Here is a 22,435-nt window from a genome sequence, read left to right on the forward strand (position 1 = left end):
CGGTTAAGGGCCAATTCATGATGAATGATGATAATGGCGGATAAGTTGAGATATTTTTGACATATGGTGCGAAGATATATGCACACAGTACCTATACGTTACTTGCAGAAGTGTGGACGCTCCGTTGACTGCTTAAGTGGTCATATCATCGTCGTCACTGCTGTCATACTCAATGCAGATCAATGGTTGTAACCATACGAATATATGTAGCTGGGTGGCCTTGCAACTGACTTCTTATGAGCGGAAGGGAGGGAGAAGAGAGGAAAGGGTTTTTTCTTCGCTATCCAATGCTTCCTTAACAGATAGATACCCTCTTACAAACATTTATGTGGGATCTTTAATTAAAACGCAGCTGGTAGTTCTTTAACATTTTAATGTTCACAAATTTGTTTGATTGTACATGATCAAAATTACATTAGTTTTATATTTAATTGGCTCACAACACGGTTTTACATGAAACAGTTTTTAAACAACTTCGCTTGATGGCGGTTTTATTAACAATGACTTTGATCGTCCTTCGTTCGTCTTGTCAAAGCAAATTGGCGGTGTTCAGTGCGTTCTACTCTACATGCGTAAGGGTTGCATTAGTAAGGCTCGGTATCTACTTGTCAAGTTAGTCGCGCACGTTAATCTCACATTCGGCCATCCTGCGCTATCATTCGGTCTCGGATGATGGATCCCATTTTTTCATGTGTTCAGCAACGTTGATAGTGCGGTTCGGGCCTTCGTGATCTCCAACTTTCTCAACGGTATAACGCCCGCGCCTCATGGCCTTCACAATCTTGTAGGGCGCCAGATATTTGGCCTTCAGCTTTAGACCTGATCCGTACTGCGTTCGCTTGATTGCTACTAGCTCGTCGATCATATACCCCTCTCGGCTTGGCGGTGCTTATTGAAAGTCTTACGGGTTTCCTCCTGTATTACATCAATATTGTCTCGCGCTTGACGACGCACTTCCTCTCTCTCCGCGTCTAACTCGGCTACGTGCTCGTCCTCGAGTAGCTCTTGCAATGGGGGACTCCCTTGAATTCGCATCTCCATACCAGTCAATATTTTAAACGGCGATACCTTTGTACTGCGATGTGCGACACTGTTGATGAATTGCTGGACGCGGTTGACATGCGTGTACCAGTTCCCTGGGGCTTCATGTCTCAGCTTCGCTATCATCGGTACCACTATCCGGTGCATCCTTTCAACCTGTCCGTTGCCCCTCGGAATACCCGTAGCGATCAAGAGATGCTCAATCCCCTCACTTTCACAGTAATCCTTAAAGAGATGCGAAGTGAAATCTGATCCTCGGTCTGTTATCACCTGCCTAGGGTTTCCAAATATTGACGCTTGCTTTTTCATGCGGTCGATTACAGCATCTGCACCTGTGTCCTTCGTGGGATACAGCCAAACAAACTTCGAGAAAGCATCACCACCACTAGTATGTGATTATAATATATAATTTTTTGGTGGTCTCCATTGGTCCGACATGATCTAGGTGAAAGGTGCTCAAAGGCTTGTGTTCCTTAGGGATGGCATTCAAATAACCCTCCTTCCTCCCAGCCTCAGCATCCATGATAAGACACTCCACACAACCTCGCACTACTTTGGCTACCTTAGGGGTCGAGTGAGGGATGTAGAAAGACTTGTCCAATGCCTCTTGGGTTTTCTTGGCGGAAAAGTGCCCCTGTTTGTGCGCGATACGAATGATCTCATCTTCCATTAGTGATGGGACTACGATTAACTCCTTCACAGGATCTTTACATAGGACACCGTGATGTACGTAGTAGTCCTCGTACTCATCCTTTTCTAGAACCTTCCGAACCGCTCGTATCCAGTCGTCCTGGAGCTGAGCCTGTTTCAGTCGATGACTGAGTGAATCCTCCAGCATCAGACAGGAGACCCTGCTCAAAGCATCTACATGTCGCGCTTTTGATCCACTCCGGTGCTCGACCACATAGTTAAAGTCCTGTAGGAACATTGCCCAGCGCGAAACTCGAAGAGGGACATCTTTTTTCTTGAGCGTCATAGTAAACACATTGCAGTCCGTCACGATTTTGAAGCTTATTCCCAACAAGTATACTCGCGATTTTCTCAATGCTTCGACTACGGCCAATACCTCCAACTCATAGGAGTGCAGCTTTTCTTCAGAGGGCTTCGTCTTCCGACTCATAAACTGGATTGGGTGGAACTCCTGGTCCTCGACGTCCTTCTGCAGAAGCACTGCGCCATAACCTACCATACTCGCATCAGTGTGCACCTCAGTGTCGCTCGTGGATTATATAGTTTCAATACCGGAGATATGTAAGCGCTGCTTTTAATTGCTGGAATGCCACTAGTTGCTCATCCTGTAACGCGAACTTAACACCCCTTCGGAGTAAGCCGGATAGTGATTTTGCGATAACCGCGTAATTATCGACGAATCTTCGAAAGTAGGACGTAAGGCCAAGGAAACGTAAGGACTTCTTATCACTTGGCACTGGAAAGTTCCTAATCGTGCTAGTCTTTGCTTCAGAGGGCCGTATGATATTGTTGGTAATGATGTATCCGAGGAATTCGATCTTCCTCCTCAGGAACTGGCATCTCCTCCATTTCACTTGCAAACCGTTCACATCAGCAACATCTAACACCTGTCTCAGTTTCCGGATGCCCTCGACTTCATCCTTGGAGGGAATAATCAAGTCATCCATGTACACCATGACTGTTCCACTACGCACCAGATCTTGAAAATCATGAAAGCGTTCGCTAAATCTAATACATGTTTCTAATAGAGAATTTTCCAGGGATCAAGAATATACAACTGGTTTTTCACAGAAAATTATAGTTTACCAGGTAGAGTCGCTCAAAGTTGAACAATTTTCAACATTGGGAAAAATTTGAAATTTTTCTTTTTCGTTGTATTTAAAATGGTTTTGTGAGTAAATAAGGCGGCCGGTTGTCGTTTTCTTGTATAGCAATTAAAGATAATTTAATTTAGGATTGAAACAAAAAAAATTGTTTTTTTTTTTTTTTGTTAAAAGGTGGCGGATATACCTGTTTTTCGAAATGCCTATTTTTAAGCCCTGTTTAAAGTTTTGATGGAAAAAAAGGTGTTAAAATATGTGCTCCGTCAAATTAACAGTAGTTATTTGTGAAATATTCAGTTACCTAAATTCATAAAGTTTACCTGCGTCCAGCTGCAACTACACTTTCTACATCAAATAAAGTTAAACAACCTTGGGCATAAATACGCGCCTGAGCAGGTATATATAATTCAGTACGGCCGTAAGGTCGTTTTTGTTATTGGAACTTGTTAACAACATACATTTTTATACCTTTCATGAAAATGAAATGGTATATTAATTTCGTCACGAAACCGAAAATTGTAAGTCCTTAAAGGAAAATAGATAGACCCACCATTAAGTATACCGAAATAATCAGGTTGAAGAGCTGAGTTGATTTAGCCATGTCCGTCTGTCCGTCTGTCTGTTTGTATGCAAACTAGTCCCTCAATTTTTGAGATATCTTGATAAAATTTGGTGAGCAGGTGTATTTGGGTGTCCGATTAGACATTTGTCGGAACCGACCGGATCGGACCACTATAGCATATATCCTCCATACAACCGATTTTTCAGAAAAAGAGGATTTTGTAATATCTTACCCAATTTAACAGATTGAAGCTTCAAACTTCACCATATACTTTCGTATATTGCACATATTGTTGCCTGAAAAAATTTATGAGATCGGTCGTATATATAGTATATATCCCCCACAACCGATTGTTCAGATAAGGAACTTTTCGTAATTACTGCCCTATTTTAAGAGCTAGAGGCTTCAAATTTCAGCGAATGCTTACGTATATAGCATATATTGTTGTCTGAAAAAATCATAGAGATCGGTTGTATATATAGTATATATCTCATACAACCGATTGTTCAGATAAGAAACTTTTCGCAATTTCTACCCCATTTTAACAGCTATAAGCTTCAAATTTCACCAATTGCTTACGTATATAGCATATATTGTTGTCTGAAAAAATCATAGAGATCGGTTGTATATATAGTATATATCTAATACAACCGATTGTTCAGATAAGAAACTTTTCGCAATTTCTACCCCATTTTAACAGCTATAAGCTTCAAATTTCACTGATTGCTTACGTATATAGCATATATTGTTGTCTGAAAAAATCATAGAGATCGGTTGTATATATAGTATATATCTCATACAACCGATTGTTCAGATAAGAAACTTTTCGCAATTTCTACCCCATTTTAACAGCTAGAAGCTTCAAATTTCACCAACTGCTTACGTGTATAGCATATATTGATGTCTGAAAAAATCATTGAGATCGGTAGTATACATAGTATATATCTCATACAACCGATTGTTCAGATAAGAAACTTTGCGCAATTTCCGCCCCGTTTTAACATTTAGAAGCTTCAAATTTCACAAAATGCTTTCGTATATAGCATATATATGTTGTCTGAAAAAATCATAGAGATCGGTGGTATATATATTATATACTTCATATAAACTGTCATATTGACCCCTTTTTACGGCTAGAAGCTTCAAGATTCATCAAATTTCATCAAATAGTTACGTTTACGTCATATATTTTTGAAATACGTGATTCGTAGCCATAGTTTTTACATGCAGACCACAAAAAACGTGAAGCATTACATCCTCACACAGATTACCTACCTATTTTTTATTTCATATTTATCTTAAAAATCGTTTAGATATGTTCAAATTTCACCAAATGCTTACGTGTATAGCATATATTGTTGTCTGAGAAAATCATAGATACCGGTGGTATATATAGTATATATCCCATACAACCGATTGTTCAGATAAGAAACTTTGCGCAATTTCTTCCCCATTTTAACAGTTATAAGCTTCAAATTTCACCGATTGCTTACGTATATAGTATGTATTGTTGTGTCAAAAAATCATAGAGATCGGTGATATATATAATATATATATGATGGTATATATAGTATATATATATAGTATATATATATTTTTTTTACGATTTCGGCCCCATTTTAACAGCTAGAAGCTTCAAATTTCACCAACTGCTTACGTGTATAGCATATATTGATGTCTGAAAAAATCATTGAGATCGGTGGTACACATAGTATATATCTCATACAACCGATTGTTCAGATAAGAAACTTTGCGCAATTTCTGCCCCGTTTTAACAGTTAGAAGCTTCAAATTTCACAAAATGCTTACGTATATAGCATATATTGTTGTCTGAAAAAATCATAGAGATCGGTCGTATATATATTATATACTTCATATAAACTGTCATTTTGACTCCTTTTTTACGGCTAGAATCTTCAAAATTCATCAAATTTCATCAAATAGTTACGTTTTCGTCATATATTTTTGAAATACGTGATTCGTAGTCATAGTTTTTACACGCAGACCACAAAAAACCGGAAACTTTGCATCCTCACACAAAGTACCTACCTGTTTTTTATTTTATATTTATCTTAAAAATCGTTAAGGTATGTAGATCTGTTCACTATATATTTCTTATCTTATACATCCGATTATTCGGAGATTACGAACGGGATAAGATTATTGTTCAGCCCCATTCATGAAAGGTATGGAGCCTTCGGCACAGCCGAAGACAGTCCCGTTCTTACTTGTTTTTAATTACGAATTGTATACCTGAAATTCATTTTAATAATTTGAGTAGGTATATAAAGCTATCCATCATACAATGCACATTATCATTCGTCTTTTGGAGATTAAGCAACTGAGTATTCTGTTTACTTAAATAAAGTGAATAGTATTTTTAAATATAGTTCACAGTTTAATATTTAGTCAGATACACTCGAACCCAATTTTAATATTAATCTAGAAAACTCGAAACTATTTGCGGTGTTTAAATCTACAAGGTCAAGACGGGACTTCGTTGAGGCTATTATGAGAAAATTAGCGAGTGAAACAAGCATTAAAGAAAAGGAAGGCCTGGAAGAAAAAATTGGTTTACAATACATTATGATAGAAAGAAAATGGAAGGATGTCTATCGTAACAATTCGAAATTTCTAAGTAAGCATGAAAAGTGGCTAGCTGGCAAAACTTTTTTGGACGAAGAAACGCCTAGCACGTCAACCAATCCAACTATAGGGAGACCAAGAAAACCCATAGAAGAGTGTTCTACCTACACAAGGAAAAGGAAGCTGTCTGATACCACAAAAGCTATGGCCACGACTCATCTTTCAGAAATACTGGCTATTAAATATAAAAAAGAAGAAAACGTGAAGTCTCATATAACAGAAGCAGTTGCGGTAGCAAGTCCAGTGCGACTGATGAGGATCAAAAACAGCATTCCCACACCCCCAAATGCGCTACCTAGGAAAAACACTCCCGAAGAAGCTTTGGCGCTGTTTATAGATCTCGGTTTAAAGAAGAAAAAATATATTATATTGCGTAAGTCATTATGACAACGTAATGACGATATTTTACCTGGATACAAAAAAAATTACTCAAGCCAAGAAACAAGCAGTTCCTCTAAGTCCCAAAATAACCGAAGTATCAGCTGAAATTGAGCTACAAAACCTAATGGATCATACGTCTACACGACTCCTTCAAAGTTTTACTGAAGAAAAGTAGAAATCACTGCCAAAGGAGCTAGCATTGATAATTAAGTGGGGCTGTGATGGATCATCAGGACAAAGCGCATATAAACAAAGAATAAATGTAGACAATGAAGCAATTACAGATAGTAATATGTTTATGGCTTCTATCGTTCCATTACGACTAAAAGATGAAGCTTCAGAATATTGGAAAAATCCACGTCCGTCATCAACTATATTGTGCCGCCCGATATTGTTTAAATACGAGAAGGAGTCTTCAGAACTCATAAAAGCTACAGTGAGCGACACTAAAAATCAAATTGCCAAATTAGAACCAACAATAATTGAAATTGAAGAGGGGAATGTCATTACAATAAAGCATGATTTTCTTCTAACAATGGGCGATGGAAAAGTTTTGAACTTAATAACAAATACGACATCTACAATGAAATGTCCAATTTGTAAGAAGAGCCAAAAGGACTTTGAAACTATTGATAATTCAATAACTGACGAAATAGTTATGAGTACGGAATATCTCCTTTGCATGCTAGGCTAAGATGTATGGAATTTGTTTTGAAGCTGGCTTATACACTACTACAACAAGGAGAAGTTTTCGACGACAATACAACATGTAAGGAGAAACAAAACAGGAGACAAAAAATTATTCAGGATGCATTCTATAAAGAGATTGGCCTTAGAGTTGACTGCCCAAAGTATGGATACGGAAATACAAATGATGGTAACTCCCCAAGAAGATTTTTTGAAAACGATGAAGTGACTGCTCGCATAACAGGAGTTGATAGAGATATTGTGAAAAGATTGGGAGTAATTTTAAATATTTTAAACTGCCATGAACCAGTTAATGGGCCCAAATTTAGAGAATATGCATCTAAAACTACAGAGTTGCTGCACCAAATTATCCTGAGAAGAAACTTACACCAACGGTACATAACATTTTAGCACATGGAAAAAATTTAATGGAGTACCAGTGCTTACCATTAGGAGAATTGTCTGAAGAAGCTCAAAAATTTAAGAACAAGGACTACAAAAGATATAGATGTATGAACACCTGCAAAGTATCATGAGTTAGACAAAACGAAGACCTTTTCAACATGTTAGCTATCTCTTCTGATCCCGTCATATCTATGAGGTATGTAAGAACACAAAAAGATCTTACAGATGCGTATAGCTCAGAAATGGTTACTTTGTTAGATATATGTTCCAGTGACGATGACTAAGTTAAGATAAAATAAGTTTCTCACTTCTTATAACAACAATGAAAAAGAGATTTACTAATCAATTTTGTTACTTTATTGAAAAATGTACAAGTTAATTTTTTATTTCAAATAAAAGAATTATTTAATTTAGTAATTTGTAAATATATACTTTTCGTTATTGCATTTCTCTAAAATTTATCAAATTTATTGTAAAGCTTAGGCATTTCGCCTTCAAACGAGTATTAAATTTTTATAGAAATCAATACGTCTATCGAGTTTCGTACAAATTGGTAAAGCGGTTACTAAGATCAAACTTTTTAGCATAAATGGGCAGTGCCACTCCCCTTTTCCAAAATTCGTTGGCTGTTTAATCTTTAGCTCAAATAAAATTTCATTGAACCACTTTCAATCGCTTCCCAAGGCAGTCGGTTCTATGTACCGGAGTGACCCGGGATTTTTCCCGACCAAGGACTGTCATTTCAGTGTGACCCCATTTAATTTGTTGCGTCCCTCCCACAAATTGTCATCCTCCCAGCAGCTCCTTGCAGCAGGACTGCTCCATATTCTCTTACTCCGGGAAGACATCGAATCCAATCCGGGTCCGTCTCCTGACCCCGGTCCTGAGAAATGGTTTTGCTGCATCTGCCGGAAAAGAAGCAAGGGATGGTTGCATCGGACAGGTTGTTCTGGGCTTGATCCGAAAACCCGACGTCCACGTAACTTTTATAAATCTTTTATGGCTCCTTGCTGTTCACGCCCAAGGGCGTCCCGTAGTCTACGCCTAAGCGCCCCCCCCCCGCCACTACCTTCCAGCAGCCCCGCTGCTCAGCAAGCCACAACAAGTACCCGCTGCTGCTCGCGCACCACGGCGCCAACAACTCAAACAGCTGATACCACTCATAACTACTACCTTCGTAGTAGAGTTGGTAGCAATGCTGAGCATCAGCCCCTGCCCCCGTCTTCTCCCCCCCCCCCCCCCCACCCCCCTCTTTTCCGGCAGCAATCGTGCAGGTCAGGGAAACAGACTCTTAGTCCCTACCTCCGTTTGCACCGTCTGCCAGCACAGAATATATAGGTTTGCGACATCCGCCCAATGCAGCTCCTGCCTTGTGTGGTGCCACTTTCCTAGATGTTCTGGTCTCCGCGACGGCAACCCCCCGACGGGTTTCATAGCGCCATGTTGCCAGGTCACAAACCCAAATCATCTGGGTACCCCAATGCTTGCCCAAGGACGCCCAGTCCCAGGGCCACAACAGCAATTGCGTCCTGGCCTTCCACAACCCAGGCGTAGTCACCCGTCACTTACCCCCAGAGTGGCGGCGTCTATGCACTTCAGAATACTGCAGTTAAACTGTAATGGACTAACTGGGAAAATTACGGAGATAGTCGATTTCATGAAGCGGCACAACATCCGCATTGCTGCGATTCAAGAGACTAAACTCACAGCAAGATCTGCATTGCAGACGTGCTCTGGGCATAATGTCCACAGGAAAGACCGCGAGAGCGGAAATGGAGGCGGCCTCGCGTTTATCATACACCACTCTGTGCAATATTATATATTTGATCTTGGCATCGACCGCAGGGACAATGTCTTAGAACGTCAAGGCATATCTGTCCGGTCAGGCGATACAAACCTAGAAATCATCAACATCTACATCCCTCCTGCCACCTGCTGCCCCAGTGGATACCGCCCTAATATCAGGGCCTTACTCACTGGCAACAATCGCATTATCTTAGGCGATTTCAATGCCCATCATGATCTATGGCATTCAAACTTGCGGGCGGACAGTAGGGGTGAGATGTTGGCGGATCAAATAGAAGAAACGACATTCTGCACAATAAACGGAGACGCGCCCACACGTATGGTAGGAAGCTGTCACAGCTCGCCAGATATCTCAATCATGAGCGCAGAACTCGTAAACTGCGTCAACTGGCAGCCGATGGTAACATTGGCATCCGACCACCTGCCCATACTTATTTCGCTCGAGCGTACCGCCGACTTCATCGTCACAGAAAAACGCACTTTCATAAAATTCAAAAAAGGAAAGTGGGAAGAATATAAATATTTTACAGACAACCGCTTTGCTGCCCTCCCTATCCCGACTGATGCCCGCCAAGGGGAGCGTGCCTTCCGTAAGGTCATTGAATCCGCCTCGGCACGTTTCATTCCCGCCGGGAGAATTCCCAAAATCCGGCCCACTTCCCGGCGGAGGCCGGAAACTTAGCGAGAGAACGTGACCTTATAAGACAGCTTGATACAGGCGACCCCCAAATAAGGGATATAAACCAACGCATCAGACTGCTTATGGACGCACACAAGCGGGCGAAATTGGAGGAGCACCTAAGAGGTTGTAACCTCTCTACCGGTGTGGGTAAACTTTGGTCCACCGTAAAGTCCCTATCGAATCCGACTAAGCACAAAGACAAAGTTTCCATCGCCTTTGGCGACAAAGTGATGCCGGATGCGAAAAAATGCGCGAGCGCTTTCTGCCGACAATATATAATGCATCCTACGGTCGACAAAGATAGACGGAGAGCCAATAGACACGCACATAAACACAAATTCAGCGCGTCACCAATCACCATCACCGCTAAAGAGGTTGAGGACGCCATTGGTCGCGCTAAACCATCCAAAGCAGTGGGCCCAGACGGCATAGCCATGCCGATGCTTAAAAGCCTAGGGAAAGAGGGTTTCAAATATTTAGCGCATGTCTTCAACCTGTCTCTTTCCACCTTTGTCATACCCGAGAAATGGAAAATGGCCAAGGTGGTCCCGCTACTAAAGCCTGGGAAACCAGCTAACATAGGTGAGTCGTATCGTCCGATATCTCTCCTATCGCCAGTGGCAAAGACGCTTGAAGCCATTTTGCTCCCTTATTTCCAAGCAAATTTGCAGCTAGCCCCTCATCAGCATGGCTTCAGAAAACTCCATAGCACTACCACCGCGCTAAATGCCATTAGCACCCAGATAAATTGCGGTTTAAATCAATACCCCCACCATAGAACAGTACTCGTAGCGCTAGACCTATCAAAAGCTTTTGATACGGTCAACCATGGCTCGTTACTGCAAGACCTGGAGGGGTCTACCCTTCCCCCATGTCTTAAAAGGTGGACCGCAAATTATCTGGGTGGTCGGTAGGCATCGGTGCAATTTAGAAACGAAACATCAAAACCAAGGAGAATTAAACAAGGGGTGCCACAGGGTGGTGTCCTATCCCCACTTTTGTTTATTTTCTACATATCTAAGCTACCTTCACCACCGGAAGGAGTCACAATCGTTTCCTACGCCGATGACTGCACAATAATGGCCACAGGCCCAGGCCCAAAGATCGATGCGCTATGCAATAAAATAAACGGCTACCTCCCTGATCTCTCCAGTTTTTTCGCCCGCGTAACCTGGCATTATCACCGACTAAATCTTCCGCGACCTTATTTACAACATGGACGTCCCAAATGTCGACCATTTTGAACATCCACGTCGATGGCACTGCGCTACCGACTGTCCTACACCCCAAAATCTTGGGTGTGACGTTTGATCAGGGTCTACATTTTGGTGAGCACGCAGCCGCAATTGTTCCGAGAATTCAAAGCCGTAACAAAATCCTCAAATCCCAATGCTGGCAGTACCTGGGGAAAAGATAAAGAAACGCTCATGACTACATACAAAGCAATTAGCCAGCCGATTACGTGCTACGCGTCACCCATATGATCGCCAAGCCTAAAAATTACCCACTGGAAGAAACAGGCCTGCCAAAAATACTGCTCTCAGAATCGCCACCGGGCTGTCTTCTTATGTCCCCAGAACACCATCTGCATAATGAGGCGAGAATACTCCCCATCAGGGAGAGAAACGAGATGCTGACCAAACAGTTCCTGTTGAATACCCAGAAACCTGATTGATGAACCAGCACCGCCTAGGGGCTTAAGGAGTTATCTCCGTAAGCATTTTGAGGAAATACGGCAGCTGAGAACCCAGCCGTATGAAGCGAAAAAACACAAGCAGGTCCTTGGTGAACTCCATAAATAGGCGTCGGACCTTTATGCCGGGAATTTCCCGGTGAATCCAGTACTTAAAGAAAAGTATCCAAAACTCGCGGAAGAGGAACGCATACTCCCCAGGGAAACGCATGTCACTCCTGCTCAACTTCGTTCTGGATACTGTCACAGGTTAAACTTTTACCTATCCAGAATCAACCCCGACATACAAAATGTATGCCCCGCTTGCAATGTGTCCCCACATGACACCAACCATCTCTTTAATTGTAATGTGGAACCAACGCCTCTAACACCCCTTTCCTTATGGTCCACCCCTGTCGAAACGGCAAGTTTCCTTGGACTCCCGTTAGAGGATGTTGATTACAATTTGTGATCGGTCGCGGCTATTAGGTGGGGCGAGCATTGCTACAACAACAACAACAACCACTTTCAATAACTTTTAGTTATTAATAAAATACATATTGGGCTTGTAAATTAAAAAAAAAAACATGTAAAATTTTACGATGAATATAGAAGCACCTTGTTATTGTGGGACCAAAAACGGAAATTTGAGTTTTATAAGAGTATTGCCATTTAAAAGAAACAATACGTCTATCGATTTTACGTGATTACGTGACTACTGAGATACAACTTTTTATCATAAGTGGGCAGTGCCACGCTATCTTATCAAAATCATTATTTTATCTTATTTAATGCTTAAATACGTCATTATAAAAAAATCTAATTTTATTTTTTTGAAGCACCCTGTACATGTGACATTCTGAGCTTTCACGCCATAAAACTTGAAATAATTAGCGTTAATTTGCATTTTACATTTTTTAAATATCTTAATTGGTTCAAAAGTTATGATTTTTGCAAGGAAATACTCAAAAGGCGCCACTGTGCGTCGGTAGTCGCAACAGAATCGTTTTCTTCCATCTTTTTTTGCTACGAGAACAACTGGTGATGCATAATTGGATTTGCTAGGTGGTATGATCCCTTCATCTAACCATGCTGCCACTTGGTTATCTACCACTTGTCGATCTGCATATGACATTCTCCTTGGTCGTTCGTACACCGGCACGTCGTCCGTCAGAAGGATTTTCATCGCTACTGGCGATACCGAGTTATTAGCTGGCTTGTAGGCTGCTACTAAACTCCGTGCCTCCCTTGCTAATGTCGCATTTCAATGCGATAGATCAATCTCACACCCGCTACCTCTTTCTCCGCTACCAAACATAAGTCTCCGAACTCCCCTTGCAACTCGTCGATTTTCCCAGGCGAACTACCTTCACGCCGTTTCACCTGCTCCACTTCTCGTTCACATGTACTCATCTCGCTCGATTTCTGTGCACTTCCACTATGTCCACGGACACCGTCTCGCATCTCCTCACTCTTACATGGAATCTTAGAAAACTTTTTCTCTTTAAGTTTCCTAATTGCATTTTTATTGCCTCATAGACCGCATTCACATCTTCTGCAATGGAATCAACGGGCGAGCACTTACGCAATCATCAGCCTCTGCTTTGGGTGCCGCCGTACTTTCGCCCGAAGTTTGCTCGACTTGACCAACACCTTCATAATTACCAGCCACTGCCTTACGTTTGTGTGCATCTTCTATCATCTTCTCTCTAAACATGGATCCATCTTCTGTTACAATAAGGTCAACTTGTTTGAGGACATCATTGCCTATCACAATCAAATAGCTTAAATCTCGTTCTTCTACGACGTGGAAGGTTATGTCCAGAGAAATTCCGTCAATACACATGGGGAGCGTGAAACTACCCATCGTCGTTAACATACTATTGCTGATGCCTACCAACCGCCGCTTTTCTTTACTCACCTCGACATCTAATTGTAGCATTAACAGGGTATCGTGAGGCATTAGGCACAGGTCCGACCCAGTATCGACGAGTGCTGAAATTGTTTGATTAGACGCGCTGAATAATACATCTTTAAAAATTAGACCACTCTGTCTAATTGCCATCATATTCGCTGAGCTTTTCTCAGCCTTCACCTCTTTCGCCGCGCCACCGCATTCGTTGGCTTTATGACCCTCCTTGCCACATTTAAAACAATTCACCCGCTTGCTTGGGCAATTTCTGGTAAAGTGAGATTGATCGCCACAATTATAACACCCTTTCCTAGTCGTGGTTGAATTATGTGAATCCCTGTTTGAAGACGTTGATTTTACATAATTCCCACTCGCATTCTGGGGTTTGATCGAACGGATCTTCTCGTATACCTTAATCTGCTCTTTTAACTCGTCGATGGTTTTCGCTTGATAAAGGTTGCTCTTGTTGGTTCGACAATATTGTACACCTTCGATGAAATACTCGATAAGACTTGAGTCGTCCAGGCTTATTGGCTTGCCGATCTCCATTAATACGTACAGATATTTTCGCAGGTTCTCACCAGGCTGGTTCCGGCGGTTTCGTAGGATACGATGCACCTCGATGGACGAGGTGGCTCCGAACTCTCGGCGCAAAGCGAGTTTTGATGAACTCCAGTTGCTTATTCCAGCTCGGCTACGGATACAAATTTTGGCAGCCCCTTTAAGAAGTTGTTTCGCATAAATAAATGTATGTAATTCATTCCACATGACAGCTTCTGCGTTATTTTGGAAATCCTCTAACCATTGTTCGAAACTTGGTTGACCAGACCCGGTGACTGACGCCATTGAATCTTTGATGTCGCGAAGAGTGAACATCGATCTTTCAACTACGACCTCGCGCACACTATGTTGACTTAGAGTATCATTATCATCCGATTCCGGACCATCGCTAACATTCAGGCCGAAGTGCTCTAAAAGTCTGTCTTGTAATGTGGCTTTACGCCCGTTCGTCGACAACCCTAATTAAGTCAGCTCCTTCAAACTATCGACGGTTAGTCTAAGTATTTCGTCGCGGTCCATGTCTTACAATTTATTGGAAAATCAAAATCATTAAAATTTATACATATTATACATATACGTTTTGTAAGAAATTGAATAGTTTAAAATCTTTAAATTGTACGTAGTGATAATGTTACGCACTCTACTATATCGCAATTATTAAAGTATGGACAAATTTTGTTGCACGAAATATTCTAAACGCTCTATCAAATACTTATGCTAAAATTGTGCTCGCTACTGTACTGCAATGCTTCAAATAGTTTCCAATAATAACAACCAAATTTTATTTCTTTGCCTTTGACTCACATACGTATAAGTAGGGCAGTACGGTATTTCCAAATGCATATAAAATTCAAAGTACATACATACATACAGTAAAATTCTTTGCATTTATTTCGTCACTCGTTACCGTCTGCTGGATATATATGTTGTTGTTACTTCTGCTGTTGCTTGCTTTGCTGTTGTGCTAACACTCGCCTGTGCCCGATGCTGTTTGACGTTGGCGCCTCTGCTGCTGGCGTTCTTTGTAGCTACTGCGGTTATAGATGTTGGTGAACTTATAACTGTACCGCTGTTTCCAGTGTAAATTTATTTCACCGTTAGGATTCTCAGATTTGTCGGTTTTGGCGATTTTATATGAGCTTCCACTTTGCACGTACAAATATGTATATGTACATACGTCAAGCCACAAAACTTACAATGTGCATACATATTCATATAATCAGATCTTTGAGAGTTCTTATTGACTCGTGCCACTTTTGACACCACTTTGTGGGATCTTTAATTAAAACGCAGCTGGTAGTTCTTTGACATTTTAATGTTCACAAATTTGTTTGATTGTACATGATCAAAATTACATTAGTTTATTTAGTTATATACATATTAGTACTATCTCCAACCTCCTCTTCATACTCTACTTTCTCTTAATTAGTTTTTATGTTTCTTACGTAGTTTATAATTTACTTTCTCTTACTTTCATTTAAACTCACTCTCTAACTCTTTCATAAACCGTTATTTTTTAGTTTAATGTTTAAGCTCAATTAGTCGTTAAGAAAAAATATGTGTTCAGTTGGAAAATAAAGGTGAAATAAATCAGAACCAAAAATCCACTACCTTATTGGCGTAGTCGGGAAAAAAAAATTAAAGTGTCACGATTTGTTCAATAAACAGTTTAAAATGTGCACAATTGTTCGAAGAGAACTAAAGGCTACAAATATTTAAATGTTAAACTAAATACAACCTTAAAAAAAAAAACTGCTAATATTTAAAAAGCTCAAACAAAAAATTAGTAATTATAATTGGACCATTTTATTAAAACGAAAAATAAATGGACAAAGCTAAACGTTTTATTCAAAAAAGAAATTGAGTCCTCAAAGTATAAGTTCAACAAAAAATCGAGTGTATTAAATTACTAAAATTTAAATTGTCTATTAAAAATTAAAGACAAAAGAAAAAAATCTATGCTGAAAAAAGGTGCATAAACTGTATTTGCATAAAAAAACATACATACATATATGTATGTACCTATTCAAAACCGTTACCAAAAGAGAGAAACTGAAATTAAAAATAACTGAATTAACAGCTTCACCAACGAACCAAAGTAATACCTGGGCGAGAGGCATTGCCACAAATCACCAAAAATATTACTCAGAGAAAGAAACGGGACTGTCATAGCCTTAAAATCAACAACTTGACGAAGAACCAAACCGCATTTCTGAAGGAGAGGTGCTGACAACATTGGAACAAGAACGCAGTGAGAAAAAATAAAACTATCAGAAGTATTTATTTGTTATTGTATTTACGTTAGTTATTAGAAGGTAAAAGGTATTTTATTAACTGAAGTACGTAATTAATCAAAACGCCAAAATAGAAGGCCTTGATGCAAATAGCAAATTTAAAATTATTTCTTCCAACCTGAAAAATCTCGCTAATTTTGACGGTGATAGTAACGCTCTAATAAATTTTGTTGAAAGAATGGATTCGATGTCTAACATTCTTGACTCATTTGACGACACATATAAATTAATGTTGGAAGGCCTTTTAAAAGATAAAATAACCGGACACGCAAGAAAAACTTTACTTATTAATGGTAACTTAAATTCCTGGCCGGAAATGAGAAATATTTTGATTGAATATTATGGCGATGAACTTATAGACAAAATTAGATCGTGTCGTTGTGACTCTTCCATAGAAAATGTTTATAATAAGTTAAATAATTATTTGTGTCGTTTAAATAACGCATTGTATTTCAGCAACAACAACCATGGTTCGCAAGATAGTAGTAATGTGAGAATCGCTTTACACTCATTTACACATGGATTGCCAGAGCCCGTTAAGAGCATTATTATTAGTCGCAATCCAAAAAATTTGATAAGGGCTTTTGAAATTATTAAAAACAACGGCTATTTAACATTTTTCAACAATCAGGGGAAATGTTAAGCTGGTAGTAGGCACGTTAATAGAAATGTACATCAACATAATAACAACAATAGATTTTGCTGTGAACAACAGCCATTTAATAGTAACAGATATGTTAGCAGATATGCACAGCAACAGAGTTATGATAATTATAATTTCAATTTCTTTGCCGAAAGTCAGCAAAACGTACAACAATAGTAATCAGACGAGAAGGTCCAACAACAAATATGGCGAATAATAATAATCGCTTCGACGGCATAGTGTACAAGTACAAGTGTGTTGACTTCTTTCTGACAGGCACTCGCTTAAGTGAGCATAACGGGAAAATCTGGGTTGCCATTGTTGTTTCGGTTGAAAACGGTCAATTAGGGTTCTGTGCAGAGACGTAAAAGATTGAAATAGGGTTTATGTAGTCACAAAAGTGTTGCTTCTGTTCCACAGCATTTTAATTTTATATCATTGCGAAAAGTGTTCAGTTCAGCGTTATTGATTTTCATTAAAAGTTTAATTTATTACGAAGGGTTCAAAGCAGAGAAAACGTAGAGTTTTTCAAATTATGTATTGTGAAAAACTTTTTAGTTTGAATTTCTGTACCCAAGCTCATTATATTTGTGTAACAAAAGAATCTGGAGGTCAATTCCTTAACTTTGAATTTAGTTGTGTTTTTATGCACAAAATTTTGAAATTAAAAACAAAATTTTCATTTGTCAGAAAAAACGGCCTAATGTCAAAAAACCCTATCGAAATACAAACTGGCTTGTTTGTTTTTAATGAACTACGTTGAATTTTTCTTGTGTTTCGTTAGTTTTTTTAAATATAGTTCACACACTTACACCAGTACTGAAACCTTATTGGCTCCCTCGACAAAAAATATAAGAGAAAATACAAGAGAAATACATAGAAAATAAATTAGTGTCATATAGGAGTTTGATTTGTTTGCACTTACAGCACCATTTTATTTGCAGCAGACTTTCACAGCTACAACAATTAACAATCCAACCTAATATAAACGCAGGCAAGTCATTTTCTGTCAAAAATTTCTCATACACATACAACTTGTATGAGAGCAACCCAAATTGAATTTTCTGCGTGAAAACCTAAAGGCTCCATTACTGATACTTAGCATGGACTTGACTTGGCTTGCGAACTGTCACTTACAGTTCTGTTAAATGTTTAGTGATTACTCAAAACTTAACTTGACTTAGAAGTCTGTTGAATTTTGATTTTCTATGTAAGTTCTAAGTGACATTTACATTTTGAGATGCCATTTGTTTGTTTCCATTTCATTTTGACATTTTGTCGTACAAATTGACATTTATTTAAAAATAAATTTCAACGCTGATTATGATGCCATATTTTATGCGCCAAGTCGAGTATAATCGTGGCTAAGTTGCCAAGTTTACGCGAAGTCAAGTCAAGTCTATGCTAAGTATCAGTAATGTGGGCTTAACTCGATTTCCAATTTTTGTTCTGCGTGACATTTAGATTTGACGTTTGCACACATGCTTTACATTGTCGCAACGCATGCTTATTTGGTTTAGGGCAAAAAACGCCGGTTGTTTGCGTGCGGTTTTATTAGGTTGTCTTGTAAGGCGGATTTACACAGACGCTTTGGTTGTGTTGCATTCATTAAGTCATCTGTCGGACGAAGTATCGAAAAATATACATAAATGCTTTGGTTGCGTTCCTACGCTTTGACAAGGCCATACGAAAAACAATGAAACGCCGTAAGTTATCTTTGCTTTGAAGTGACCAAAGCGTTTATATAATTTTGCATTTATGCATTTGTGTAAACAGCCTTAGAAGTAAAATGTTTCCATGTTACACGTGTGGCGCATTATATTTTATATTTTGACTCTAATTTAAAAAAATTTTGCTTTCCGTATATTTCCGCATTGTTGCATGCTACAAATCTTCTAGTATTCTTATTTCCGCGGAAATATATGCTACTATTTCATTTGTAAATACTACAAAGTTTTTTAAACTATCAAATGCACAATAAATTTCCTACCAGAAAGATATGTTCGAAAATGCTTAATTGACCAAACTACTGCGATCAATTCCTTTTCAATAGTGGAGTATCGAATTTCGTGATTAGATAATGTCCTAGAAGCATAGCTTATTGGATGATTATCCTGGGACAAAACGGAGCCAATCGCAAATTGCGATGCATCTGTTGTTAAAACAAATGTTTTCGCAAAATCTGGTGATTTAAGTACAGGTTCATTAGTTATTAGTTGTTTTAACTTATCAAATGCGTTGAAATATTCGTTGTCAGAAAGGTCGAGTTTATTTTCCTGTTTTAAATATTTAATAATAGGGTATGCTACTTTGGCATAATCCTTAATAAACCTACGATAATATCCAGTTATACCTAGAAATTGCCTTATTTCCTTTTCATAGTTGGAGGTTTCATTGATTTAATAGCTTCAATTTTAGAATGATCAGGTTTTATACCTTCGGACGATACATGTCCTAAAAATTTTGTGCTAAAAGCGGCGAAATGACATTTGTCTATTTGTATTTTTAAATTAAATTTGCGAAGTCTGCTTAAAATTTTTTTGATCGAATCAACGTGCTCTTCAAAGCTTGTTGAGAAGATTAAAACATCATCCAAATAGACTACACATATTTTGTTGATGTAGTCTTTCAGTACAGTATTAATTAGTCTTTGAAATGTAGCTGGAGCTGTTTTTAGCCCAAACGGCATACGCGTAAATTCATAATGCCCGTTTGCGGTAGAAAAGGCAGTTTTAGCTTGATCATCAGGGTGAACTTCTATTTGATGAAAGCCCTTCGCCAAATCGATAGTACTAAAATATGAACACTTTCCTAGTTTATCAAACATGTCTTCCATCGGGAATAGGAAATTTATCATCTACAGTCTGCTCGTCAAGCTTGCGGTAGTCTATTACTATCCGCCATTTCATTTTGCCGCTTTTATCGGGTTTTTTAGGCACACCCACAACGGTGAGTTGTACGGGCTGGTGCTCGGAACTATAATTTTTTGCCTCAACATTTCGTTAATCTGGTGGTCTACTTCCTCACGATGTATAATAGGATATCTGTAAAGCTTACAGTAAATTGGAGTATCTGTTCGCGTTACAATTTTATGTTTAACTAAGTTTGTGAAAGGTAGATCTTCACCATCTTTATAAAAAAATGTCTTTAAACGAATTCAAAACTGACTTTAAAACTTGTCTATATTTTTGATTTAAATGGTCCGAAAATAAATTTGTGACAGGTTCATTTTCTTCTTCACAAGAAAATATTTGTACTGATTGATGATTGTTATAATCACTCATCGATATCTCTTCACTTTCATTAAAATATATTGGTAAAGTTGCCTCTGGCGTAATTAATCTTCTCCTATTATAATCAAGTATTATATTCAATGGAAGTAAAATATTATTGTCAATTATACCATCAAAATTAGTGTGGAAATAAAATTCAAGAAACTCTATGTATACGTTTGACTTTTTAAACTCTGCAAAAAGTGGCACTCTGTATTTGATATTCGCTTGTATTTACGGTTTAAAACTCTTAATGCAGAAATTGATGTGCCTGCTCTCCATTTGGGATTACATACATATGTTTGGGTTAATGATACTGAACTCAGCACCAGTGTCTATTATAAACTTAAGCTTTTTTACTGGTGTCCTAATAACTATATAGGGTAATCTTGGAGACGGGGTTCCTGAAAATTTGGTTCAGTTTGATTGACGCTTATTTCCATAGGCTCAACACAGTTTAAGAAATTTGTTTAATTCTGTCCGTTATTACATGATTGATGAAAGCAGCCGTCGAACATAGTGTACCTATACAAGTGTGTCAACTAAGCGATAAACGTCAAAACTACAAACAGCCTCGCTCACCTGATGCAAATCTCAGGTCTAGAGTTGCATTTTTGGTACGTAAGAGTACTTCAAGCTGAGTTGCATTTGATAGTTTAAAAAACTTTGTAGTATTTACAAATGAAGTATAACGAAGTAAGTCCTGGTAAAGATGAGGACGAGGTAGATAAATGGTCTACTGCCGCAACTATTCACAGTGCGGTTGAAAATAATTTGAGATATATTTTTATAACTGATAAAAGCATAAACTCCTATAAAAATCAAATTTATTTAGAATATGGTAAGCACGAACGTTTTATTACCAAGATAATAAAAAGTAAGTGTCAAAATTATATAACTGTCACAAACAGCTCCGATTTAAAAAAGTTAATGGAAAAAGTATTAATTGACAAATGCTTTATGTGTATTTTTTGCGAAGACGATGGTTTGTTTATAAAATTTCAGGAAATTTATGTTTGCAATTTCAAAAATAATAATGTAACTTTATACAGATCTTACAAAAGATTAATTGACATACGTGACAAAAATGAGGTATTAACTATTATTAAAAATGAACATACACGAAATAACCATCGAGGTATTGGTGAAATCTTTCTCGAGCTAAAATCTAAAATTTTTTATCCCAAGTTATTTGAGTTAATTACATTGATTGTTAATAATTGTAAAATTTGTCAAATTGCAAAACATGACAGGCATCCCATAAAATATCCTTATCAAATAAGTGAAAGTCCAACACGTTTTAACGATATCGTACATATTGATATATGGTATCCTTCTAGGAATTGTATGTACCTGACTGCAATTGACAAATTTTCAAAATATGCGACATATCACAAGTTAAATGACAGAACATGGATTTCAATTATAGAGGCACTAAAGCAAAGAATTTCGCATTTAGGTAAAATGAATAAACTGGTTTTTGACAACGAAAGATGTATATTACATAGTGCAGTAGAGCTATTTTTAAATGAACAAAATATAGAAACTCACAAAACAACACCTTATTTAAAATCAGGCAACTCTGACATTGAAAGGTTGCATGACACACTAAACGAACACTTACGAATCATGGAAGTTGATACAAAAAATAAATCTCTCAGCCTAGATGATAAAATTTTCAAAATATTTACGTTGTATAACCGCACAATACATACAACGGTCAATCGATTTCATACAAAAATTTTGATAAAGAATATATTGAAAAATTGGGTAAAAAATATGAGCGAAATAAAATTGATAAAATTAACAAAATAAATAAAAATGTAAAGGAAGAATGTAGTTATTTAGATATTATTGTGAAGAATAGGCAAATTGCCAAATGTACACCTAAATACAAAGAACTTAGCAACTATAAGAAAGAAGGCAATTATGTAATCGATACATCCAATAAAAGAAATGTGAAATACTATAAATCTTAAATGAAACGCAAATATAAAGGTCAAAATACAGATATGGTTTAGACTACAAAAAACAACAGCAACAACAACAACAAAAAAATTCTTTGAATTTATACATTG

At 38.2% G+C, this 22,435-nt stretch overlaps 1 protein-coding gene across 3 annotated transcripts in view; it reads left to right on the forward strand.

Moving 5' to 3' along the window:
- Positions 1-22,435, forward strand: part of LOC137239879 (glycoprotein-N-acetylgalactosamine 3-beta-galactosyltransferase 1-like) — a 105,793-nt gene that overhangs the window by 71,625 nt on the left and 11,733 nt on the right. The gene's annotated exons all lie outside the window — the stretch shown is intronic.

This window comes from Eurosta solidaginis, chromosome 2, assembly GCF_040869045.1.
Source record: "Eurosta solidaginis isolate ZX-2024a chromosome 2, ASM4086904v1, whole genome shotgun sequence".
Lineage (NCBI taxonomy): Eukaryota > Metazoa > Arthropoda > Insecta > Diptera > Tephritidae > Eurosta > Eurosta solidaginis.